General features: G+C 33.6%; 1 long non-coding RNA gene across 1 annotated transcript; it reads left to right on the top strand.

The window, feature by feature from the left end:
- Positions 1 to 2,190: 2,190 nt before the first annotated feature.
- LOC138913133 (uncharacterized) lies at positions 2,191 to 2,906 on the top strand. The gene is made up of 2 exons (XR_011418747.1): positions 2,191 to 2,500; positions 2,564 to 2,906. It is a non-coding gene; the product is annotated as an uncharacterized lncRNA (long non-coding RNA).
- Positions 2,907 to 27,789: the final 24,883 nt, after the last annotated feature.

The following is a 27,789-nucleotide window of genomic DNA, read 5'->3' on the forward strand; positions in this document are numbered from 1 at the left end:
GACAGACGGACATGGCTATATCGACTGCCCTATTGATCCTGATCAAGAATATATATACTTTATGGGGTCGGAAACGTCTCCTTCACTGCGTTACAAACTTCTGACCAAAATTATAATACCCTCTGCAAGGGTATAAAAAAGGCTTTTCGTCCCAATGTGCATTGCCCATGTCTTTGGAATTCGACGCCAAAGTTGAAAATCCCAAAATTATCAAGATTTGTCTGATGAAAAAAGAAATCTGAGAATTAAATCTTAAATGGAACTAGTTTTAACTAATCCTTGTAATTAGAAACAAACGCAATTGCTTTCAATTATAAACTTTTTTTGATTTTGCCCATAGACGCTGGTACGTCTTCTTCTTCCTGTCGTCAGATTCGTACTGACACTCGCATTATTAATAAAACCAAAGTGGCAACGCTGATAAAGTATACATAAAAAAGAGTAATTTAAACTGCTACCGGGAAAATTCAAAATTAAGCGGTTATTCCTCAACACCTTGAATCTATTGTTTATTGTATGCTTTAATTTCGATTTAAAGCGTTTTCATGAGGACATTATATTTGATTTATTATTCGAATAAAACCGCTTTTTATACCCGTTACTCGATCTAGCCATGTCCGTCTGTCCGTCTGTCTGAACGCTGAGATCTCAGAAACTACAAAAGCTAGAAGGTTGAGATTTCCCACACATATTCTTTGGCTTCCTACGCAGCGCAAGTTTATTTTAGCCGAGCGCCACGCCCCCTCTAACGCCCACAATCGCCCACTAACGATTTTAAAATGTGTCCTGCGCCCACATCTTTAAAGATTTCCGAGAAGTATAAATACAATTTTGTTGTGTATACTTATACCTATCGAAATGTAGAAGACATTTTTCAAATCGGACCATTCATTAAAAAGTTATACGCAATCAAAAATGATATATCTATCTCCCTCGCACTCCCTTTAGCTGAGTTACGATTATTAGTCGGGACACCAACCCGACACAGCGTTCGCACTCCCTTTAGCTGAGTGACGGGTATTAGATAGTCGGGACAACAACCCGACTATAGCGTTCTCTCTTGTTTTATTTTATTATCTGCTCCTAAATGCTGTTAAATCTTAAATAAGTCAAGGCTTCCTATAGAATGCGAGTAAACATGTATGTTTCTCTATGTATGTTCAGTAAACGTATTTAATTTCTTAGTTCTAGAGGTTGCGGCTATAGCAAAAGAAACTTCCTTAACAACTCGACTGGCTGTGGCCACGCTAACACCACAAACACCAACAGTTTTTCGTTTCCCTGTAATAATGGTTTTTGATTATATGGAATTAGTTAAATCAAATGAATGCACTTACTTCTTTACTTTAGATTCAAGTCGCAAAACAATTTTTTGCAAAACAAATTGCACCGTGCTTTTACACAAGCGAAACCTTTTAACAAATTCTTCATCACTGTAATGTTCGAAGTAATTTCTTTGGCCTTGATATCTGCGCCGATAGGTTCGCACTTCAGACAATTCGACGAATGTCTGGTATTGTATTCATGCAAAAGCAAGGAAGCGTTTCCGACCCTATAAAGTATATATATTCTTGATCAGGGTCACTAGCCGAGTCGATATAGCCATGTCCGTCTGTCCGTCTTTCCGTCTGTCTGTCTGTCCGTCTGTCTGTCCGTCTGTCTGTCCGTCTGTCTGTCCGTATGAACGCTGAGATCTCGGAAACTACAAAAGCTAGAAGGTTGAGATTTCACACACATATTCTTGGGCTTCCTACGCAGCGCAAGTTTATTTCAGCCAAGCGCCACGCCCCCTCTTACGCCCACAATCGCCCACTAACGATTTTAAAATTTGTCTGACGCCCACACTTTTAAAGATTTCCGAGAAGTATAAATGCAATTTTGTTGTATTTATTTATACCTATCGAAATTTAGAAGACATTTTTCAAATCGGACCATTCATTAAAAAGTTATACGCAATCAAAAAAATGTTATATATCCATCTCCCTCGCACTCCCTTTAGCCGAGTGACGGGTATTAGATAGTCGGGACACGAGCCCGACTATAGCGTTCTCTCTTGTTTTATTTTTTGGTTCTTAGTATTTAAACAAATGTTTATAAATCTAACTTAAAGCTAACCATTGGTTCTAAGGTACAGCTGCTTTGCCTTCTGTTTAAGTTCTAACGACCAAGTGTTTTGGTGCAGTTCATGGAAATATATAAATGTAGAAATCACAGAACTAGTTAAGTTTTCAAATTACCGGTATATAAAGGCCGGCGGCACGGCCTTTAAATCAAATTAGTTTGAATCAAGCATTGAAAAGCATTAAGCTACTACGATCACAAAATGCAGCCTTTTTCAGTTTTCGCCTTAATCATCCTGGTCGCATATACTAATGCCATTCCAGCGGATCATGCTCATCACGCTGGTCCAGCTAAGCATGTGGGCACCTCCGGCGATGCCATCCATTGGACAACCGGGATTCAAACCAAGGGAGCCGCGACACTGAACGAAACTAGGGAGGTAAACACCACTGATCTTCCAGCTCCTACGATTGAACCAGCCATCGCAGTACTTTCCGTCCAGAATCTCACTTCATCCCAGGAATCCATAGCAGCTGCAAATGCAAAGGAAGCAGAAGGCCCAGCAACTCCAATTATTTCAACCGTTGAGTCAGAATCCACCACAATTCCAGCCTCTACTATATTTGCTGATCTCTCCAAAAAGCACTAGGAAGATAAAAATGATCCCATAGCGAAGATATTCATACATATAAACAAAAAAATCACGTAGAAACAGAAGAAATTAAATAAATGGCTTAAACAAGAAAAGAAAGAATTTAATTTTGTTGGCCAAAACTAATTCACACTCCAAAAAATTCAATATGTCAAATTTTCATAAATAAATAAGCCATTAATTGTTTCGCAGATATGTAAAGAGAGTGCAATAAGCTTAGTCGTCCAAACCTGATATTCAATTTTTCATATCAAACAAAAAAACAATTGCTCAATTGTTCGATTCCAATTTTTGTTCTTTTTCTAAAATGTTCTCTTTCAATCTTTTTTTCTTTTAAATGGAAAAATAATTGAAATCGTGAACATTTTGGGATTTTCAACTTTGGCGACGAATTCCAAAGACATGGGCAATTGTTAAAAATGGGGACCATTTTTTAAGAACGCCGTGATGTATTGAGAGCATATTTCCCTAAAAGTAATTAAGGTAAGTCCAATTACACTAGTTTACAAAAAAATCTTTGAAATATACCATGAAGAAAACCTTTGTTTTCCGGTAAGGTACATGAAAAAAATAATAGCACCACTAACCCAAAAAAAATTTTAACTAGTCACCCTACTCACATTTTTTAACTTTTTTAACTTTTCAAAACGGGTTTTAAATAGTACGGGTTTTAAAACGGGTTTTAATAGTAAGAAAAGATGAGAAAAGATTAGAAAGTTTATTTAATGACGAGTGTAATAATTTTTCGTCACAAATGTTGATATCAGAACTTTTGTATGTTGAAGGTGCGGTGTGCATATTTTTTTAACTATTACATTTACAGAAATTGCATATAGAAGGCGTTTATAGCATTTAAAAATACCTTTCAAACGAGATGCAGCACAAGTCTGTAGCTTTAGTAGTATAGAAGTTACGTCTTTCCGAATTTTAGCTATTTATAGCTGTTTTCCCGCTAAACTAGCGAGTTTTTCCAAAAGTGGTAGAACAAAAGTTTTTTATATCGATGTCATGAACGTCATATCAAATTTTCAAAACTTAAAAAACATGTTTTGGCCAAACTGACAAACTGACAAACTGACAAACTGACATACTGACAAACTGGCAAACTGACAAACTGACAAACAGAATTAAATGTTCTCTTTCAATCTTTTTTTCTTTTAAATGGAAAAATAATTGAAATCGTGAACATTTTGGGATTTTCAACTTTGGCGACGAATTCCAAAGACATGGGAAATTGTTAAAAATGGGGACCATTTTTTAAGAACGCCGTGATGTATTGAGAGCATATTTCCCTAAAAGTAATTAAGGTAAGTCCAATTACACTAGTTTACAAAAAAATCTTTGAAATATACCATGAAGAAAACCTTTGTTTTCCGGTAAGGTACATGAAAAAAATAATAGCACCACTAACCCAAAAAAAATTTTAACTAGTCACCCTACTCACATTTTTTAACTTTTTTAACTTTTCAAAACGGGTTTTAAATAGTACGGGTTTTAAAACGGGTTTTAATAGTAAGTTTAAAGTGTAAATATCTTTTGCGATTTTTGGATATAATGACTTACTATCGATTAAACAAGTCAGGACCCTACCTATAAAGGAATTGGGGCCCAAAAGTCATGATATATTTTCAAATTTTGTTCGGAAATGATTTAAGACGTTTTAGATTAACTTTATAAACTGTCTTAAAAAAAAAACTCCAAGATTTTTGGTTGTGTTATGGTCAAGCGAGTACACAAGTCACTGTATATTGCTGACTGAGTACTTTCGAACTCTTTCTTTGCTATCCTGACCGTGATCCTGGCCGGATTTTATTGGTCAAAGATTCATTTAAGAAGTATTATGTATTCAGTTTAAGCTACGAATTACTACCGTATTACTATTTACATCATAGGATGATTCATGAACGATGTATTCATCCGTATTGATCTTACTTCAAGAAGGAAAAACAAGCCTATGTTAATACTAGGTCCATGCTCAATAAATGGATGTTTTGGTACCATGTTTTTGGTCAATTTAGGTGTTTAGAAGACACATGACTTATAAAAAGGATTTCTTCTTACCCAATTTAACTTTGCCTTCACACATTCTCATAAGTTGGCGGGCATTCATTTGTAAGTTTTTTTGATGAGCCCTATGCCCTTGTAAATGTGTTTCGCATTTCGGATAGGATTTTTTTTTTAAGTGCATGTTTTATAAATTTGTTTATTAAAGCATTATCCAACTATTAAAATATTCGCTATTATTTTAAGCACGTGTTTTAGTTTAGTTTTGGCCCTGATAAGATTCTTTGTGCTTTGTGATATAACATTTTAGAAGGAAAAATGGGCCAGGACTCGCTTTTTCTGTGTTATCCTTTAAAAGTTTATGCCATTTTTAATAAAGATGATCCAAGACCTAACAAATTGAGCCGGTTTTCATGACCGTTTTCCATCCAATATGTTTTTTTTTAATATTTTTCTTTTCCGACTTAAAAAATTTTTCCACATGTCCTTGTATTGCCAAATGGTAATCAATTGGATGTCTGGATATCGGGAAAAGTTAGTTTTAGTCAAATCTCATACAATATATCCTTTATACACAAGAATATTAGCGCATCGTAACGTTTTATTTAAAGAAAACGGAAGTGGTGCTATTATTTTTTTCGGCCTTTTTTTGAAAAAATCTGAAAAAATTATATGTAGACAATATTTTCGATATCCGTATCAATTTTTTCAAATAGGTGGAATACTAATCAAGATAATAAAAAACACTTCTTGTATAAAAATCTCCGTTTTCCACATATTTCTTTAATATTAAGAACCTGTGACGAAGTGGTGCTATTATTTTTTAAATAATTAAATAAATAATTAATAATTAAATAATTAAATTTTCATTTTGGGAAGACGAAGAAAATCTTATTTTGGCTATAACTTTTGAACGGAGCGTCGGATTTTGACATATGACCCCTCATTCGACGGGTATTTTCAAAACGAATACAACTAAAGCATTGCGAGGGGGCATTTATCCCCACCGGCCCCAACAGCTTCAAATTTCGAAATTTTCTCTTTTTCACTTTCACCGCTCTCTCTCCCAAGCCAATTGATTTTCTTAAAGTCTTGGTATGCAATCCTTTAAGTTTTTGCAATACCTTTCGATAGGTGTATCATTCATTATGATCGGACCATCACAGTAGATTTTCATTTCTTCGTGTATATCACTATCAATTAAAAACACCTCTTAACGAGGTAAAAAACTAGTGACGATCGCACCTTCAACATACAAAAGTTCTGATATCAACATTTGTGACGAAAAATTATTACACTCGTCATTAAATAGACTTTCTAATATTTTCTCATTCGGCACGCTGCAATAGAAAATGCCTGTGAAGGGAAAAAGGCTGGAATAGTTTGCTAGGGCGGGCCGAATGAGAAAATATTAGAAAGTCTATTTAATGACGAGTGTAATAATTTTTCGTCACAAATGTTGATATCAGAACTTTTGTATGTTGAAGGTGCGATCGTCACTAGTTTTTTACCTCGTTAAGAGGTGTTTTTTTTTGATATAGTAGTCGCCTTCGCACACTCTCCTGGTGCGCTTCATCACTATTATCACTATGGACGGCAGTCCATGTAGTCATAAAATTTATTTTTATGACAAACTCCACCAATATACGCAAAAATCAGTTTTTGGCTATTTTTTTGTTATTGTTTGGACCTGTCTGTTCTGTTGTTAATTTATCCTATAGGAATGCTAATATGTGACATTTTTCTGTACTGAATGCTTCATTCACATGCTAAACTATTAAGTTAAAAGCAAAACATCCAGCATTTGAGAGATAGAGGTAAAGAAATCCGCTTTACAAAACAGTCGGAAAAAATGTCCCGAGCGACATGTCCCGAGCGAATGTGGTTGAAAAAAAATAAAAAAAAACGGCAAAGAATTTTTGAGTAAATTTGAGTCCATCACAGTAGATTTTCATTTCTTCGTGTATATCACTATCAATTAAAAACACCTCTTAACGAGGTAAAAAACTAGTGACGATCGCACCTTCAACATACAAAAGTTCTGATATCAACATTTGTGACGAAAAATTATTACACTCGTCATTAAATAGACTTTCTAATATTTTCTCATTCGGCACGCTGCAATAGAAAATGCCTGTGAAGGGAAAAAGGCTGGAATAGTTTGCTAGGGCGGGCCGAATGAGAAAATATTAGAAAGTCTATTTAATGACGAGTGTAATAATTTTTCGTCACAAATGTTGATATCAGAACTTTTGTATGTTGAAGGTGCGATCGTCACTAGTTTTTTACCTCGTTAAGAGGTGTTTTTTTTTGATATAGTAGTCGCCTTCGCACACTCTCCTGGTGCGCTTCATCACTATTATCACTATGGACGGCAGTCCATGTAGTCATAAAATTTATTTTTATGACAAACTCCACCAATATACGCAAAAATCAGTTTTTGGCTATTTTTTTGTTATTGTTTGGACCTGTCTGTTCTGTTGTTAATTTATCCTATAGGAATGCTAATATGTGACATTTTTCTGTACTGAATGCTTCATTCACATGCTAAACTATTAAGTTAAAAGCAAAACATCCAGCATTTGAGAGATAGAGGTAAAGAAATCCGCTTTACAAAACAGTCGGAAAAAATGTCCCGAGCGACATGTCCCGAGCGAATGTGGTTGAAAAAAAATAAAAAAAAACGGCAAAGAATTTTTGAGTAAAACCAAAAGCATTTCACAGCGACATGTTTGAACAACATTCTAAAAAAAATCGCATGAAAATATTCCATCAGAATTCGCTAATTTCTGGTGTTGTATGAACTTCCCCGAAATCCACTTCTATTTTTGTCCCGAGCGAATACGGCAGTTTTTTACCGATATCTTAAAAACTAAAAGTGGTACAAAATCAAGTTTTTTACCAAAAATAGAGCTTGGGAAGAGTGAAAAGAAAAGCCCATAATTAAAATTAAAATCCATTGTTTTACAATTTTTTTCAACTTTAAAGGTGTGCAAATGTCCCGAGCGACATTTTGGAAGTGCCCATATATAAAAAAGGTATATGGGACGTTCCATGTCAACCCGGCCACCCCACTTTTTTTTTTTTTTTGTATGTGGACAGTACTACATTGATTGCAAAGCCACTTGCTTCCAATAGTTTACCTCATACCTATTTTGTCAATGTTACCACTCTTTCGCCGTATAATCGCGTTGAAAAGAAAACACACAATCATTTTTATCCTGCGAACGGAAGAAACAATTGGCATGGTTCAAAAGCAGAAAAATCTGTCTTTCCATAGCCGATTACGAGAAAACAAATAGATTTTATTAGCCCGTAGATGACCAAGCGATAGCGTTTTTAAAGTCAAAAAGTAGGATTTCGTCCAAAGGGCCAGTCTGCAAAAATACCATTATATTTTTCTCAGAAAGCCCCATATTTAACGGATTTTATGCCACTTGTTTCAAAGTGGGATCTCTCTTGAGGAATTATGTCAAAAAATGGCCTAGAATTTAGGTAAAATTGGCCTAAAACTGGAGCTAAGTCCTTGAATGGCCTAAAATTTAGGATACCATGACCTAAAATGTTAGGCCATTAAAGGCCTAAAATGAGGGTAATTTTTGGCCTAGATTTTAGGTAATTGGCTGCCTTAAAATATGAGAAAACCCCTATCCAAAATTTTAAGCCTTCTTTGGCCTAAAAATATGTACTGAAAAATTTATAATATTATAAAGTAAATACAGAAAAGTTTATAGCTAACTCGAGGTCAATGTCGGGCATAGTCTTCAAGAAGTCGTCATTATGCCAACACACAAAAAGGAGCGAGGAGGCTTCACAGTTCAGCAGTGAAATCGCTGTCTTATTCAACGATCGAAGTGGGTTACCATGCAATAGGGATGTCAAATATTTTAAAAATATCGTATCGCTGATATATTTTCTTTAAGAAAAATATCAATATGATATATAATATATCGCCAAAAAACATCGATATATCAGATACTTTTGATATTTTTTTTCAGTTGAATTTCAAAATTTTAGCCGCGTAAATAAGCTAACAACAAAGACTTTTGCCCTAAAATTAATGTAAAAGCACTAGAAAAGTATTAACCAAATACAACCCTAGTCAAAAGTATTTTCACAAATTTGAATGTTAACTGTACTCATATTTTGAACTTATAATATAAACATTTTGGCACCTATGGAAAGAACCCTTCAATTCCGTTAAGGGGGGAGATACATATAGAAAACAAAAAAAATTCAATTTTTTTTTATTATTTAAATTGATAGTATAACTCTTTAAGAATGTGTCATGAAAGTTTCAGGAAGAAATTCGAACTATTTTGGAACTTATACCAGGATGACGGCACCCATCTTCCTTTGCAGTAGATATATTTCATTACTTTAAATGCGTTTTTCTCGAAACCACGTTTTCGCCAGCTGCGGATCGTGTATTTTAAAAAATAATGGTTCGATCATTATGCTGCTTTTACAGAAATGTTTGTAATGAAATTGCCTACTGTCTGAACCTACTTAATGTAGACATTTGCAAGTGTGCATTTTTTTTTTTAAGCAAAAACAACAAAATAAATATGCAAAAAATTGATTTTGACTTTGAAAGGGTGCCAATTCCAGAGTACTTGAGATATTCTATGTAAGTTAGGTTCAGACAGTTTATACATTAATTCTTAACAAAATAAACTTAGTTTCAAAAGAATCGGATCTACACAGCGACCTGTGGACGATCCGCAGCTGGCCTACTTTTTTTTTAATATAGCCTGGCAAAAAATTCCCATGGCCGCCATTTTAAAAGATAAAAAAAAAATTGTAAAAATTATAAAATAAAACAGTGTAATCAACATGCCAAGTTACGAGATCCCAGCACAATTCCTTATTAATTAAAAAAAAAACACAAAAAACATGAAAAAATTGCAATTCTATATGTATCTCCCCCCTTAAATGACACAATTTTTGCTCAATTTTCTTAACCCATTAGGCAACCTTTAAAAAGTGAGCAAATTAGACAATTTTTTTGAAAGTCAAATTTTCAACTTTTTTCCTGGGGCTCAAAACAAAAAAGTTTTGATGCAAAGTTGTTCCCCAATCAAAACTAATAATAACTGCAAAGAAATAAAATAAAAATATATTTATACCCTTGCAGAGGGTATTATGATTTCAGTCAGAAGTTTGCAACGCAGTGAAGGAGACGTTTCCGACCCCATAAAGTATATATATTCTTGATCAGCATCACTAGACGAGTCGATCTAGCCATGTCCGTCTGTCCGTCTGTCCGTCTGACCGTCTGTCCGTCTGTCCGTCTGTCCGTCTGTCCGTCTGTCTGTTTCTACGCAAACTAGTCTCTCAGTTTTTGAGCTATCGGGATGAAACTTTCCCAAAAGTCTTCTTTCTATTGCAGGTAGTATATATGTCGGAACCGACCGGATCGGACAACTATATCTTATAGCTCCCATAGGAAGGATCGGAAAAGAAAACGTTTAAAAAATTCTAGCTTCGGTGTTTTTTGAAATATCACCTTCTACTTTTGGGGATGTTATTTTTTAAATATTTCTGAATTTCGAATTAATTATTTAAAAAATCGGACTACTATATCATATAGCTGCCATAGGAACGATCGGGAAATTAATGGAAAAGTAATAGGAAATAAATTCTAGCTTGTTTCGTTTTTATTGTATTATCTTCTACTCTAGGATATGACTCTTTTTAAATATTTCCGAATTTCAAATTTTATTTGATCAAAATCGGACGACTATATCATATAGCTGCCATAGGAACGATCGGAAAATTAATGAGATTAATGAAATTAATTGAACATTTTTGCGATTTGTTAATTAATAGGAATGATCTGCAAGGGTATTTAAGCTTCGGCTGGCCGAAGCTAGCTTCCTTTCTTGTTTTCCTTGTATTTTTTATGATTTTTTGAAAATAGCTATTTTAGCCGCTTTTTCTTCCTTTTCATACAAAATTTTACTGAGATGTCTCCATTCAAAAAACCATAAAAAATACAAGGGAAAATATTTTGAAATTTTTTTTTGCAGTTATTATTAATTTTGATTGGGGAACAACTTTGCATCAACACTTTTTTGTTTTAAGCCCCAGGAAAAAAGTTAAAAATTCGACTTTCACAAAATTTGCTCACTTTTCAAAGGGGTCTTAATGGGCTAAGAACATTTTTGAATCATTTTAACGGAATTGAAGTGCTCTTTCTATAGGTTCCAAAAGTTTATATTATAAGTTAAAAATATGAGTACAGTCAACATTTAAATTTGTGAAAATACCACCACCCCTGTAATTCGTTTTATTAAATTCCTTATTTTATTAGTTCCACACAAAAAAGTTTTTGTTTTTCAAGTGGGATAACATTTTTGATGTTTTCAAATAAAGTTTGTTGAAAATGAAGGTTGGTCGCACGACTAGTGCATATGACCAGATACTTTGTCTTGATTTTTGTGTTACACAAACTTAACCTAAAAATGAATCCACTCCACGAGGTCCCTTGCCCTACCCGGCGTGAAATGTGCGTGTTTCTTCAAAGGCCTGTGAATGTGGACTGTTTTATTAATTTCACCGAAATAAATTTTAACACGCTTAATTTTTTGATGATGATATGAGAGATGAGATGAGAGAAAGATATGCAAATATCAAATAATATCGAAAAATAAAATATCGATATTGTGATATTTGGCTAAATAAATATCACGATATAAATATATTTTTTTTGCAAAAAATATCGATATATTGATATTTTGATATATTTTTGACATCCCTACCATGCAAACCGCGCTATAACTGGTTGGGAATTATAGCGTCGCCAAACGGTATCAGAGTTCCGTGCAAATTTATTTAGGTAAAATGATGAACGCTGAGATCTCGGAAACTACAAAAGCTTCCTACGCAGCGCAAGTTTATCTCAGCCGAGCGCCACGCCCCCTCTAACGCCCACAATCGCCCACTAACGATTTTAAAATGTGTCTGTCGCCCACATCTTTAAATTTTTCCGAAAAGTATAAATGCAATTTTGTTGTGTATATTTATACCCATCAATATGTACATTTTTCAAATCGGACCATTCATTCATTTAAAGTTATGCACAATCATAAAAAATATTATATATCCATCTCCCTCGCATTCCCTTTAGCTGAGCGTTCTCTCTTGTTTTTTTGTAAACTGGTGTAATTAAGCCATTGTTGAAATATATAGGGCCGTGCAAGATATGAAACGAAAACTGCACGAATAATTAAAGTAAATAGAATTCTTGAGTAACAAAGCTTAGGGAAGATGTTAAATAGCTTAAATGGCGTGGAGCGCGAACGACTTGTTTTCAAGAAGCAAGACGGCTGTTGGGTGATAGGCGCAGGAACTGGAGATGGCACGTTTTGTGTGTAATCGTGCTCAAGACGGCTGCCTGCAAGTCAAACAAATCCATTTGAAACCTTAAGCCCTGGGTAAACAGAACACGCTGGAAGAGCTTCCCACCACTTCGAAGCGTTTGCTAGGTAGCGGGAACAGTTTCTCGAAACAGTTGAATTCCGAGTGCTTGCATTCAAGAACGGCAGGAAATTGAAATGAAATTGTAATCCTTATTTCTGAAGTGCATAAGCACGTGTTTGTTTTTTGTATGCGCGTTTAGCAGGCGTTTCCGGGCGGACATTACAGAACGTAATAATACCCGTCACTCGTAGAGGAAAGGGTATATTGCATTCGTGTCAAAGTATGTAACAGGTAGAACGAATTTTTTCATGTTATGATACACTTTGATTTTACCGTCGATTTTAACTTAATTGGCAATTGGCTCCTTTATTAAAGTACATTCAAAAATACTGACTATGCCATGTTGTTCGTTTCACTATTGTTAACAATATTTAATAAAAAAACGATAAGAACTTTTCCATACCAAATACCAAATCCTTCAACCCGACTAAGCCGTTACTAAGCGCCAGACACCTTTTTTATTCGTTTAAGGCAATTGTGGGCGTTAGAGGCGGAGTGGACCTCGGCTGAAACAAACTTGCGCTGCAAGAATATGTGTGGGTAATCTCGCTTTTTTAGTTTCCCATATCTAAGCGTTCCTACAGACGGATAGCCAGACACATGTGTCTAGATCGACAGAGGCAGAGGGTATTATGATTTCAGTCAGAAGTTTGCAACGCAGTGAAGGAGACGTTTCCGACCCCATAAAGTATATATATTCTTGATCAGCATCACAAGACGAGTCGATCTAGCCATGTCCGTCTGCCCGTCCGTCTGTCCGTCTGTCTGTTTCTACGCAAACTAGTCTCTCAGTTTTTGAGCTATCGGGACGAAACTTTCTCAAAAGTCTTTCTATTGCAGGTAGTACATATGTAGTACATAGTTTCATCGCGATACCTTTAAAACTGAGGGACTAGTTCGCATAGAAACGGACAGGCGGACAGACTTACAGACGGACAGACGGACATGGCTAGATGGACTCGGCTATTGATGCTGATCAAGAATATATATACTTTTTGTGGTCCGAGCCGGCTCGTTCCGGATCGTCGGCATAATTATTTTGACAAATTTTAAAGTTAAATCTTCTCATATTTTGCACTTATAATACACACAAAAAAATTTGCTTGGTAAAATTGACCAACAAAGATAGTTACGTAACTATTAAAATAGTTACGTGTATTTTGTTTTTGCTTTGGGTTTGTGTCTTTGCTAATTGTGTGTATTTTGTTGTTGTGAAATGACAATTATTACAGTTGATTTTACTAAGTTTTTTTTTGTGTGTAGAAACAATTTGGCACCTATAGGAAGAGCACCTTAATTCCGCTTAAATGACACAACAATGTTCTTAACCCATTAAGCTCTCTTTGAAAAGTTCGAAAATTAGAAAATTTATTGTAAAGGTGGAATTTTTAACTTTTTTCCTGGGGCTTAAATCAAAATTAATAACACTATGCAGCATCAAAAATTTACCTCGATGGATGCTATATTTTTGGATTCGTTACGAATTCCCAAGTTAAACTGCGTTTTCCAAAAAGTTCCCCGACGCAAGGATTCTTAGCAAAAGGACCTCAAAGTTCGAAAAATGTTGAAATTGGCCAACTTTGCGGAGCTCTCAGAGGCAAATGGATGCATGGTTTAATTCGATGTTAAAGTTTTTTAAAAGATACACCCTTTATCTTTCAAACCCCATACATAAAATAATTTTAGGATTTTTTTTAAGGCAGAAATAAATTACAAAAAACATAGTCAAAAAACTAAAAAAACAAACAGCTGCGGTCAAAATAGTAGCAGTGTTGCCGCCTTGTGTTTTTAAAAGTTTGATGTTGTAATTTTTTCTTATCCAATAAGTCTAATAGTAAAATTATAATCAATACAATATTACCAGGAAAAGATCAATTACAACAACAAACTTTTAAATACACAGGGCGGCAACACCACTACCATTTTGACCGCAGCTGTATACTTTTATGTTTTTTGACTATGTTTTCTAGAATTTGTTTCTGCCTTAAAAAAAATCTTAAAAATTTTTTAAGTATGGGGTTTAAAAGATAAAGTGTGTATCTTTTAAAAAACTTTAACATCGAATCAAACCATGCATCCATTTGCCTCTGAGAGCTCCGCAAAGTTGGCCAATTTCAGCATTTTTCGAACTTTGAGGTCCTTTTGCTAAGAATCCTTGCGTCGGGGAACTTTTTGGAAAACGCAGTTTAACTTGGGAATTCGTAACGAATCCAAAAATATAGCATCCATCGAGGTAAATTTAAAAAGCACTAAAAATGCTGCACAGTGTAATCACTGCAAAAAAAAAAATTTCTAAATATTTTTCCTTGTATTTTTTATGATTTTGTTATTTATGATTTTTGTTTTAAGCCCCAGGAAAAAAGTTGAAAGTTTGACTTTCTCAAAATTTACTCACTTCTCAAAGGGGTCTTAATAAGTTAAGAACTTTTTTGTGTCATTTAAACGGAATTGAAGTGCTCTTTCTATAGGTGCCAAAAGTTTATATTAAAAGTTCCAAATGTGAGTACAGCTAACATTCAAATCTGTCAAAATAATTAGGCCGACTAGTGTATGTACTACCTGCAATAGAAAGAAGATTTTTGGGAAAGTTTCATCGCGATAGCTTTAAAACTGAGAGACTAGTTCGCATAGAAACGGACAGACGGACAGACGGACATGGCTAGATGGACTCGGCTATTGATGCTGATCAAGAATATATCTACTTTATGTGATCGGAAACGTCTCTTTCGCTGCGTTGCAAACATCTGACTGAAATTATAACACACTCTGCAAGGGTATAATTAATGGGAAATTAATTGGAAACAAATTATAGCTCCGTTGGTTTTATTGTATTCTCTTCTACTCTAGGAAATAATTATACCCGTTACTCGTAGAGTAAAACATGACAGGCCAATTTGGGTCAAATCTCAGAATCAATCGAAACTTTTTTTTTCGATAGAGGATTGAAATATAAGGATCGGTTTTTATTTTTTTTTTTTTAACTCTTACCGTTTATTTAAAAAAAATAATTTTCTAATTAAGCTCCGATTTTTCAGTTATGCATCACTTGAGACTCGTTTGAGTTATTTCAATATTTGGTATGCAACTTTGTGGGATATGTTTATGTCTTTCAGAAAAATAATTTTAAAAATTTTTAATTTTAAAATTAAGTATTTTTTAAGAGAATTTAAATTTAAAAAAATTCTTTACGCCGGAATACACGGGGTTTCCGAATAAAAAAAATATCCTCATATTGCTTCATCAATTCTTCACGAAGTGGTAAAATAAAATTTTTGTATTTGCAAGACCTACTAGTAAAGACAACGATTTTAGTTTAGCAACTTTGCATCAAGCAACAACAGCGCAACGTGTAAGAAGAGAACAGCAATACGAACACGGGAGAGCAGCAATAGTGCTTTCCCTTTCTTACACGTTGCGCTGTTGTTGCATGATGCAAAGTTGCTAAACTAAAATCGTTGTCTTTACTAGTAGGTCTTGCAAATACAAAAATTTTATTTTACCACTTCGTGAAGAATTGATGAAGCAATATGAGGATATTTTTTTTATTCGGAAACCCCGTGTATTCCGGCGTAAAGAATTTTTTTAAATTTAAATTCTCTTAAAAAATACTTAATTTTAAAATTAAAAATTTTTAAAATTATTTTTCTGAAAGACATAAACATATCCCACAAAGTTGCATACCAAATATTGAAATAACTCAAACGAGTCTCAAGTGATGCATAACTGAAAAATCGGAGCTTAATTAGAAAATTATTTTTTTTAAATAAACGGTAAGAGTTAAAAAAAAAAAATAAAAACCGATCCTTATATTTCAATCCTCTATCGAAAAAAAAAGTTTCGATTGATTCTGAGATTTGACCCAAATTGGCCTGTCACGTTTCACGTGGAATGAGCCATATTGTATTCGTGCAAAAGTATGTAACAGGGTGAAGGAAGCGTTTCCGATCCTATAAAGTATATATATTCTTGATCAGGGTCACTAGCCAAGTCGATCTAGCCATGTCCGTCTGTCCGTCTGCCGTTTGTCCGTCTGTCCGTCTCTCCGTCTGTCCGTCTGTATGAACGCTGAGATCTCGGAAACTACAAGAGCTAGAAGGTTGAGATTTTCCACACATATTCTTGGGCCTCCTACGCTGCGCAAGTTTATTTCAACCCAGTGCCACGCCCCCTCTAACGCCCACAATCGCCCACTAACGATTTTAAAATGTGTCCTGCGCCCACATCTTTAAAGATTTCCGAGAAGTATAAATACAATTTTTTTGTGTATACTTATACCTATCGAAATGTAGAAGACATTTTTCAAATCGGACCATTCAATAAGAAGTTATACTCAATCAAAAAAATGGTATATATCCATCTCCCTCGCACTCCCTTTGACCGAGTGACGGGTATTAGATAGTCGGGACAACAACCCGACTATAGCGTTCTCTCTTGTTTTTTTTTTTAATATTTCGGAATTTGGAAATGTATTGACCTAAAATCGGACGACTAAATTATATAGCTGCCATAGGGAAGGATAGAACAAGAGAGAACGCTATAGTCGGGTTGCTGTCCCGACTATCTAATACCCGTCACTCAGCTAAAGGGAGTGCGAACGTTGTGTCGGGTTGGTGTCCCGACTAATAATCGTAACTCAGCTAAAGGGAGTGCGAGGGAGATAGATATATGTTGACAATTTATAAAGCGTATAACTTTTTAATGAATGGTCCGATTTGAACCATTTCTACATTTCAATAGGTATAAATATACACAACAAAATTGCATTTATACTTCTCGTAAATCTTTAAAGATGTGGGCGCAGGACCCATTTTAAAATCGTTAGTGGGCGATTGTGGGCGTTAGAGGGGGCGTGGCGCTCGGCTAAAATAAACTTGCGCTGCGTAGGAAGCCAAAGAATATGTGTGGGAAATCTCAACCTTCTAGCTTTTGTAGTTTCTGAGATCTCAGCGTTCAGACAGACGGACAGACGGACATGGCTAGATCGACTCGGCTAGTGACCCTGATCAAGAATATATATACTTTATGGGGTCGGAAACGCTTCCTTCTAGCTGTTACATACTTTTGCACGAATCTAGTATACCCTTTTACTCTACGAGTAACGGGTATAAAAATTAACGTCAAAACAATACGAAATATAAAATTTTTGCGATTTGTAACTTAATAGGAATGATCTGCAAGGGTATATAAGCTTCGGCTGGCCGAAGCTAGCTTCCTTTCTTCTTTTTATTAAATTAGTGGAACAAAGAAGCAAAACAATTCGTTACCTAGTTTTTAAGATAAATTACCCGGAAGTGATGAAGTAAAATTATCCAAACACCAAAGAAATTTAAGTTTTATTTAAAATTGAAAATTAATTATTATTTTGAGAAAATATAAACAAAATACGTCAAATACCTTTTTCATGCTATAGCATTCATATTAAAATTCATAAACGAATTTTATTCATTTCATGCAAAATAACACTTGTTTTCTTGTACTCTTCCCTTATACCCTACGAGTATGGGTCTAAAAATAATAGCTTTGTTGATTTTACTAGTATTTATTTTAATTTGTACGATTGTAAATCGTAATTTTATATTTTTGTTCAATTCTAAAATCAATTCAATTCAATAAAAATGTTATGCAAGGGTGTATAAATTTTGGCTGGTAAGTGTAAAAGTGAAAATTTAAAAATTTGGATCTGTTGGGGCGGGTGGGGATAGTTGTATTCCTACTGAAAATGCGCTTAATATGAGGGGTCATATGAAAAAATCGGACGCTCCTTTCAAAAGTTATAACGAAAACAAATTTGCGGGGGCCTTGTCAAAATGAAAATTTAATTCTGTTTGTCAGTTTGTCCAAAACATGTTTTTTAAGTTCTGAATATTTGATATGACGTTCATGACATTTGCCAAAAATCGTGAATTTTGAAAAAGTACCCTCTCATTGAAAATCTGAATCGCCGGTTGTAGTAATCCGATTGAATTCGTGTCTTTTGCAATAATTCCTCTAAAACCTCTTCTTTTAAAAATTTTCTTTTTAAATTTGAGTTTTTAATTTTTAAAAATAAAAACAAATTGAGATTTTAGAACATTTTTTTAACGGGTTCCCCACAAAAAAATTTTTTTTAATTTAACATTTGCGCCATATGGTTAGTTTCAATCGGTTTTTGTCAAAAAGGTGGAGCCATGTTTAGTTTTTAAAATATCGAATTTGTTTTATCAAGGCCTCGGCTTTTTATATTCGTTACTCGTAGAGTAAAAGGGTATATTGTATTCGTGCAAAAGTATGTAACAGCTAGAGACCTGCATGAATGGATTCAATGAATTGTTTAATTTTTTTTGTATATGAATGAATTAATTAGAATTTTGAGTTTAATAGAATTGAATAATTTTGAATTTTGAGTTCAATAGAATTGAATGAATGAATGGCATGAATTACGAAATAATTCAAACGACAATTTCTTTTGAAGAAGAAATGGCCATCATTTTGTGATTAAATCTACCTACATTTTATTTACTATGCAGTTAACATTGATTTGTTAAAAATTTTATACTTTTTGTTCTCAAAAGAAGACACAAAAAAATCTGGAAATTTAAAAAAATTCAAAAAATAATTCATTCGATTCATTCAATTCGAAATGAATTAGAAAAACATTCAATTTATTTTACATAGAATTGAATTAAACAAATCAGAAATTTCATGGCACACTATGATAAAACAAAAATTGAATGATTTACGCAGGGCTCTAGTAACAGCAAAAAGGAGCATTTCCGACCCTATAAATTATTTTTTATTTATATATTTACTTTTATTTTCCGTCTGTCCGTCTGCCTGTCTGTCCGTCCGTATGAACGCTGAGATCTCGGAAACTATAAAAGGTAGAAGATTGACATTTTGCATGCAGATTCTAAGAGTTCCTACGCAGCGCAAGTTTGCTTCAAAAGGGTGCCACGCCGCCTCTAACGCCCACAATCGCGTGTATACGATTTTAAATATGTCAATATTTTGGAAAAGTAAAAATGCAGTTTTATTGTGTTTATCAATACCTATCGAAATGTAGAAGAAATTTTTTAAATCGGACCATTCGTTACGGCGGATCAAAGTTTTTATCTCCATCTCCTTCGCACTCCTTTAAGCTAATAAGGGGTATCTGATAGTCGGGGCACCCGACTATAGCGTTCTCTCTTGTTTCTATGAAAAAACGTCGCTGGTCTACTCTCTCACTTCTATCGGATCCTTTTGGAATTCATGTTTTCTCATCGTTTACTAGTCCTTTAACAACTTTTAATGATTAAAAGTTAACTATTAAGGGTTTTGACAATTTCTGATTGACAAAATGTAAAAAGTCATTTTTTAATCTAATCAAAAGTTACAATTATTTTTTTAACCGTCCATTTAATAAACAATAATTTTAAAATTTTGTTATTTATTATTTTTTTTTATTATGTAATTTAAAACTCAGTTAAAAAAAAATTTTTTTTTTAAAGAAGAGGTTGTAGAGGATTTAATGCAAAAGACACAAAGTCAATCGGATTACAACAACCGGAGAAACAGATTTTCAATAAGAGGGTACTTTTTCAAAATTCACGTTTTTTTGCACGTTCGGTCAAATCCTGATACACGTGGGTACTTATTTTCCGAATAGTTCACGTAAAAAAAGTTTCAGGCAAATCAAAAATGTGAAATTTTTTTTTTGGCCAAATCCGTTCGGTTTGTAAAAGAACCGCCCATTTATCCATGTCCGTCTGTCCGTCCGTCTGTCTGTCCGTTTCTACGCAAACTAGTATATTATATTTTTATTAATCTACATTCAGAAGCACACTTCGCGTTAGCTGCACTCTTTTCAAAAACTTTGCTTTGCATTTTAAGTCTTTAAGTCCATCTAAAATAATCCAAAAGACTAGAAAATAAAATTGTAATTGGCCCTTAAGATATAGTCAAGATTGATAATAACTACTTATATTATTATAACTATAATTACTGTAGTAAAGACCTACAAAAATAATTTGAACCTTATAATGTAAAATTTAAATGTTAATAATTGTCTAATAATAACACCAGTTTACAAAATGAAATCTACCTCTTCCTCATCGAAGACAACCTTAATTTTCCGGTTAAGTACATCTCCCTGATTAAGAAATGTGCACTTAAAATTTTTTGTATGGTGTCAACTTTTTTTTAAGTGTATAAAACGTTTTTTGCCACTTTTTATTTTTTATCTTGAGTTTTGATAACCTGATTTGGGTCATATTATACTGAATTTACAGGTAATAGAATGTTCTTTAACTTTCCTATACTATAGTCATTAGTTTAGGAGGTACACTTCGTCGAGGCTGAAAAATTGTAAAAAAATGCAAAAAAGCTGGCATAAATGGCATCTTTAAAAATACACGCATAAAAACCGAAATTATTTTTATAACTTATATCGTTAGATAGTACTTCGACAAAGACAACAAGCTAATGATCGTTACAATCCACCAGGAAATTATTTTGATATGAATTTTTTAAGCTCGGAAGAACGGTGGTTTTTTGGCCGTTTACAGCTGTTAACTGAGGTTAACAGGGCTCTAACAGGGCTGTAATACACCTTTTTTCCAACTGAAATAATCTATATAAAATCGAACCTTTGGTTGTTTATTGAGTTGATGGTCTTGTTAGTTTGCTTAAAGATGTATCTTTAAGTAGAAGTTATAAAAATAATTTCGGTTTTTATGCGTGTATTTTTAAAAATGCCATTTATGTCACCTTTTTTGCATTTTTTCCAACTTTTTTAGCTTTGACGAGGTGCAGCTTCTAAACTAATGACTGGAACTCAATGCTGTGTATAGGAAAGTTAAAGAACATTCTATTACCTTTAAATTGAGTATAATATGACCCAAATCAGGTAATCAAAACTCAAGATAGAAAATAAAAAGTGGCAAAAAATGTTTTATACACTTGACACCATACAAAAAATTTTAAGTGCCCATTTCTTAGTCAGGGAGATGTACTTAACCGGAAAATTAAGGTTATCTTCGATGAGGAAGAGGTCGATTTTATTTTGTAAACTGGTGTAATAAAACAGATTAGTATAATTTTCTTTATACTAATAACACTAGTTTACAAAATAATATTCTTGGTGTGCTCCCCAGCAATTGATGGCAAATTCTGTTAGTGCTGGACCCCTAGATCACAAAAATAGCACTTATTTTTTTTTCGATGGGACAGTTTTTTTTTAAAGATTTTTTAAAGTTCGAAATGTTAAATTTCGGACTTTTTTCGAATTTCTTCTTATATCTCGGCAGATATCCACTCGGTTGGGCCAGTTTTAGTTTTATTTTAAAGTCAATAGATCAGAGCTTAACTTTGCCATACAGATCAATACGATTGGATGAGTAATGGCAGCGCAGAAGCTCGACAAAGATGAAAAATGTGTTTTTTGGTCGTCTGTAAGTCGGCTGTATATAGCAAAGTTAGCAAAGTTGCTAAACTAAAATCGTTGTCTTTACTAGTAGGTCTTGCAAATACAAAAATTTTATTTTACCACTTCGTGAAGAATTGATGAAGCAATATGAGGATATTTTTTTTATTCGGAAACCCCGTGTATTCCGGCGTAAAGAATTTTTTTAAATTTAAATTCTCTTAAAAAATACTTAATTTTAAAATTAAAAATTTTTAAAATTATTTTTCTGAAAGACATAAACATATCCCACAAAGTTGCATACCAAATATTGAAATAACTCAAACGAGTCTCAAGTGATGCATAACTGAAAAATTTTTTTTTTTTAAATAAACGGTAAGAGTTAAAAAAAAAAAAATAAAAACCGATCCTTATATTTCAATCCTCTATCGAAAAAAAAAGTTTCGATTGATTCTGAGATTTGACCCAAATTGGCCTGTCACGTTTCACGTGGAATGAGCCATATTGTATTCGTGCAAAAGTATGTAACAGGGTGAAGGAAGCGTTTCCGATCCTATAAAGTATATATATTCTTGATCAGGGTCACTAGCCAAGTCGATCTAGCCATGTCCGTCTGTCCGTCTGCCGTTTGTCCGTCTGTCCGTCTCTCCGTCTGTCCGTCTGTATGAACGCTGAGATCTCGGAAACTACAAGAGCTAGAAGGTTGAGATTTTCCACACATATTCTTGGGCCTCCTACGCTGCGCAAGTTTATTTCAACCCAGTGCCACGCCCCCTCTAACGCCCACAATCGCCCACTAACGATTTTAAAATGTGTCCTGCGCCCACATCTTTAAAGATTTCCGAGAAGTATAAATACAATTTTTTTGTGTATACTTATACCTATCGAAATGTAGAAGACATTTTTCAAATCGGACCATTCAATAAGAAGTTATACTCAATCAAAAAAATGGTATATATCCATCTCCCTCGCACTCCCTTTGACCGAGTGACGGGTATTAGATAGTCGGGACAACAACCCGACTATAGCGTTCTCTCTTGTTTTTTTTTTTAATATTTCGGAATTTGGAAATGTATTGACCTAAAATCGGACGACTAAATTATATAGCTGCCATAGGGAAGGATAGAACAAGAGAGAACGCTATAGTCGGGTTGCTGTCCCGACTATCTAATACCCGTCACTCAGCTAAAGGGAGTGCGAACGTTGTGTCGGGTTGGTGTCCCGACTAATAATCGTAACTCAGCTAAAGGGAGTGCGAGGGAGATAGATATATGTTGACAATTTATAAAGCGTATAACTTTTTAATGAATGGTCCGATTTGAACCATTTCTACATTTCAATAGGTATAAATATACACAACAAAATTGCATTTATACTTCTCGTAAATCTTTAAAGATGTGGGCGCAGGACCCATTTTAAAATCGTTAGTGGGCGATTGTGGGCGTTAGAGGGGGCGTGGCGCTCGGCTAAAATAAACTTGCGCTGCGTAGGAAGCCAAAGAATATGTGTGGGAAATCTCAACCTTCTAGCTTTTGTAGTTTCTGAGATCTCAGCGTTCAGACAGACGGACAGACGGACATGGCTAGATCGACTCGGCTAGTGACCCTGATCAAGAATATATATACTTTATGGGGTCGGAAACGCTTCCTTCTAGCTGTTACATACTTTTGCACGAATCTAGTATACCCTTTTACTCTACGAGTAACGGGTATAAAAATTAACGTCAAAACAATACGAAATATAAAATTTTTGCGATTTGTAACTTAATAGGAATGATCTGCAAGGGTATATAAGCTTCGGCTGGCCGAAGCTAGCTTCCTTTCTTCTTTTTATTAAATTAGTGGAACAAAGAAGCAAAACAATTCGTTACCTAGTTTTTAAGATAAATTACCCGGAAGTGATGAAGTAAAATTATCCAAACACCAAAGAAATTTAAGTTTTATTTAAAATTGAAAATTAATTATTATTTTGAGAAAATATAAACAAAATACGTCAAATACCTTTTTCATGCTATAGCATTCATATTAAAATTCATAAACGAATTTTATTCATTTCATGCAAAATAACACTTGTTTTCGGGCCTAAAATGTACTCTTCCCTTATACCCTACGAGTATGGGTCTAAAAATAATAGCTTTGTTGATTTTACTAGTATTTATTTTAATTTGTACGATTGTAAATCGTAATTTTATATTTTTGTTCAATTCTAAAATCAATTCAATTCAATAAAAATGTTATGCAAGGGTGTATAAATTTTGGCTGGTAAGTGTAAAAGTGAAAATTTAAAAATTTGGATCTGTTGGGGCGGGTGGGGATAGTTGTATTCCTACTGAAAATGCGCTTAATGAGGGGTCATATGAAAAAATCGGACGCTCCTTTCAAAAGTTATAACGAAAACAAATTTGCGGGGGCCTTGTCAAAATGAAAATTTAATTCTGTTTGTCAGTTTGTCCAAAACATGTTTTTTAAGTTCTGAATATTTGATATGACGTTCATGACATTTGCCAAAAATCGTGAATTTTGAAAAAGTACCCTCTCATTGAAAATCTGAATCGCCGGTTGTAGTAATCCGATTGAATTCGTGTCTTTTGCAATAATTCCTCTAAAACCTCTTCTTTTAAAAATTTTCTTTTTAAATTTGAGTTTTTAATTTTTAAAAATAAAAACAAATTGAGATTTTAGAACATTTTTTTAACGGGTTCCCCACAAAAAAATTTTTTTTAATTTAACATTTGCGCCATATGGTTAGTTTCAATCGGTTTTTGTCAAAAAGGTGGAGCCATGTTTAGTTTTTAAAATATCGAATTTGTTTTATCAAGGCCTCGGCTTTTTATATTCGTTACTCGTAGAGTAAAAGGGTATATTGTATTCGTGCAAAAGTATGTAACAGCTAGAGACCTGCATGAATGGATTCAATGAATTGTTTAATTTTTTTTGTATATGAATGAATTAATTAGAATTTTGAGTTTAATAGAATTGAATAATTTTGAATTTTGAGTTCAATAGAATTGAATGAATGAATGGCATGAATTACGAAATAATTCAAACGACAATTTCTTTTGAAGAAGAAATGGCCATCATTTTGTGATTAAATCTACCTACATTTTATTTACTATGCAGTTAACATTGATTTGTTAAAAATTTTATACTTTTTGTTCTCAAAAGAAGACACAAAAAAATCTGGAAATTTAAAAAAATTCAAAAAATAATTCATTCGATTCATTCAATTCGAAATGAATTAGAAAAACATTCAATTTATTTTACATAGAATTGAATTAAACAAATCAGAAATTTCATGGCACACTATGATAAAACAAAAATTGAATGATTTACGCAGGGCTCTAGTGACAGCAAAAAGGAGCATTTCCGACCCTATAAATTATTTTTTATTTATTTATTTACTTTTATTTTCCGTCTGTCCGTCTGCCTGTCTGTCCGTCCGTATGAACGCTGAGATCTCGGAAACTATAAAAGGTAGAAGATTGACATTTTGCATGCAGATTCTAAGAGTTCCTACGCAGCGCAAGTTTGCTTCAAAAGGGTGCCACGCCGCCTCTAACGCCCACAATCGCGTGTATACGATTTTAAATATGTCAATATTTTGGAAAAGTAAAAATGCAGTTTTATTGTGTTTATCAATACCTATCGAAATGTAGAAGAAATTTTTTAAATCGGACCATTCGTTACGGCGGATCAAAGTTTTTATCTCCATCTCCTTCGCACTCCTTTTAGCTAATAAGGGGTATCTGATAGTCGGGGCACCCGACTATAGCGTTCTCTCTTGTTTCTATGAAAAAACGTCGCTGGTCTACTCTCTCACTTCTATCGGATCCTTTTGGAATTCATGTTTTCTCATCGTTTACTAGTCCTTTAACAACTTTTAATGATTAAAAGTTAACTATTAAGGGTTTTGACAATTTCTGATTGACAAAATGTAAAAAGTCATTTTTTAATCTAATCAAAAGTTACAATTATTTTTTTAACCGTCCATTTAATAAACAATAATTTTAAAATTTTGTTATTTATTATTTTTTTTTATTATGTAATTTAAAACTCAGTTAAAAAAAAATTTTTTTTTTAAAGAAGAGGTTGTAGAGGATTTAATGCAAAAGACACAAAGTCAATCGGATTACAACAACCGGAGAAACAGATTTTCAATAAGAGGGTACTTTTTCAAAATTCACGTTTTTTTGCACGTTCGGTCAAATCCTGATACACGTGGGTACTTATTTTCCGAATAGTACACGTAAAAAAAGTTTCAGGCAAATCAAAAATGTGAAATTTTTTTTTTGGCCAAATCCGTTCGTTTTGTAAAAGAACCGCCCATTTATCCATGTCCGTCTGTCCGTCCGTCTGTCTGTCCGTTTCTACGCAAACTAGTATATTATATTTTTATTAATCTACATTCAGAAGCACACTTCGCGTTAGCTGCACTCTTTTCAAAAACTTTGCTTTGCATTTTAAGTCTTTAAGTCCATCTAAAATAATCCAAAAGACTAGAAAATAAAATTGTAATTGGCCCTTAAGATATAGTCAAGATTGATAATAACTACTTATATTATTATAACTATAATTACTGTAGTAAAGACCTACAAAAATAATTTGAACCTTATAATGTAAAATTTAAATGTTAATAATTGTCTAATAATAACACCAGTTTACAAAATGAAATCTACCTCTTCCTCATCGAAGACAACCTTAATTTTCCGGTTAAGTACATCTCCCTGATTAAGAAATGTGCACTTAAAATTTTTTGTATGGTGTCAACTTTTTTTTAAGTGTATAAAACGTTTTTTGCCACTTTTTATTTTTTATCTTGAGTTTTGATAACCTGATTTGGGTCATATTATACTGAATTTACAGGTAATAGAATGTTCTTTAACTTTCCTATACTATAGTCATTAGTTTAGGAGGTACACTTCGTCGAGGCTGAAAAATTGTAAAAAAATGCAAAAAAGCTGGCATAAATGGCATCTTTAAAAATACACGCATAAAAACCGAAATTATTTTTATAACTTATATCGTTAGATAGTACTTCGACAAAGACAACAAGCTAATGATCGTTACAATCCACCAGGAAATTATTTTGATATGAATTTTTTAAGCTCGGAAGAACGGTGGTTTTTTGGCCGTTTACAGCTGTTAACTGAGGTTAACAGGGCTCTAACAGGGCTGTAATACACCTTTTTTCCAACTGAAATAATCTATATAAAATCGAACCTTTGGTTGTTTATTGAGTTGATGGTCTTGTTAGTTTGCTTAAAGATGTATCTTTAAGTAGAAGTTATAAAAATAATTTCGGTTTTTATGCGTGTATTTTTAAAAATGCCATTTATGTCACCTTTTTTGCATTTTTTCCAACTTTTTTAGCTTTGACGAGGTGCAGCTTCTAAACTAATGACTGGAACTCAATGCTGTGTATAGGAAAGTTAAAGAACATTCTATTACCTTTAAATTGAGTATAATATGACCCAAATCAGGTAATCAAAACTCAAGATAGAAAATAAAAAGTGGCAAAAAATGTTTTATACACTTGACACCATACAAAAAATTTTAAGTGCCCATTTCTTAGTCAGGGAGATGTACTTAACCGGAAAATTAAGGTTATCTTCGATGAGGAAGAGGTCGATTTTATTTTGTAAACTGGTGTAATAAAACAGATTAGTATAATTTTCTTTATACTAATAACACTAGTTTACAAAATAATATTCTTGGTGTGCTCCCCAGCAATTGATGGCAAATTCTGTTAGTGCTGGACCCCTAGATCACAAAAATAGCACTTATTTTTTTTTCGATGGGACAGTTTTTTTTTAAAGATTTTTTAAAGTTCGAAATGTTAAATTTCGGACTTTTTTCGAATTTCTTCTTATATCTCGGCAGATATCCACTCGGTTGGGCCAGTTTTAGTTTTATTTTAAAGTCAATAGATCAGAGCTTAACTTTGCCATACAGATCAATACGATTGGATGAGTAATGGCAGCGCAGAAGCTCGACAAAGATGAAAAATGTGTTTTTTGGTCGTCTGTAAGTCGGCTGTATATATCTTAAAAACTCGAAATAAATCCGTTGAAAAATCATAATGGGTACAAACTTAAAGTTTACATCCTACCGAATAAAACAAGCCGGATATGGCCCAAATCCATGGAAAACTGGATTTATGGTGGATTTTTAAAGTTCGGATTTTTCCACTTTTTTCGGTTGACAGA

The sequence above is a fragment of the Drosophila takahashii genome, chromosome 3L, assembly GCF_030179915.1.
Source record: "Drosophila takahashii strain IR98-3 E-12201 chromosome 3L, DtakHiC1v2, whole genome shotgun sequence".
In the NCBI taxonomy this organism is placed as follows: domain Eukaryota; kingdom Metazoa; phylum Arthropoda; class Insecta; order Diptera; family Drosophilidae; genus Drosophila; species Drosophila takahashii.